General features: G+C 42.4%; 1 protein-coding gene across 1 annotated transcript in view; it reads left to right on the top strand.

The window, feature by feature from the left end:
* The window catches only part of LOC119586980, a gene marked incomplete in the record, with an annotated part of 81895 nt that overhangs the window by 9421 nt on the left and 71792 nt on the right, over positions 1-682 (top strand).

Genomic DNA, 682 nt, shown 5'->3' on the forward strand with positions numbered 1-682 from the left:
TCGGAATACGTTCTGATCATCTTTGTGCAGCGGCGATACTAAACCGAGTAAAAACAAAAGACAAACGCTGCATCAGCACACGTAAAACCAACTAAAGTCATTATATCCATCAACCGATTTTTTTTCTCTCGGATATCATACATTACAATTAAATAAAATCGTATGAAGAGAGGATGTGTTGCGTGGAGAACCGGAGTAGCAAAGACAAAGACAATACAAAAAGCATGTTTTGGAGGGAGGATTCAGTCGACCGTTGAAGTCAACATTTTTTTCTCGCAACCTTGACACTCACGGTCCTGTGTAGCTGCGTGTGCTTGCTTGGCGATGTATGTTGATTTTTTTGGGGGGTAGCATGGTGCAAGTTGGTAGAATGACATTGGTATATGCCATTAGCTAAGACACTTGGTTACTACTGTGAGCAAAGTTGGCTACAAAAAGTTCGAATGTTATTTAGCTACACTCTCGAAACTTAATTGCATAGCCGCCAATTGCAAAAACGGTCTACATTCAAAAGAACAATGCAGTGTATCACTGACCGTCATTCAGACAGCGTAAGTGCCTTGACTGTTAAACTGATTGGCTGGTTGGGGTTTTCGCTGACCTGGCTTCCTCGATGATAGGTTCGATGTCGGAGAAAGCTCGCGGGAGGAAGGGGGGCAGAGGTTATTAATATCTTTACATA

Source organism: Penaeus monodon, chromosome 22 (genome assembly GCF_015228065.2).
Source record: "Penaeus monodon isolate SGIC_2016 chromosome 22, NSTDA_Pmon_1, whole genome shotgun sequence".
Lineage (NCBI taxonomy): Eukaryota > Metazoa > Arthropoda > Malacostraca > Decapoda > Penaeidae > Penaeus > Penaeus monodon.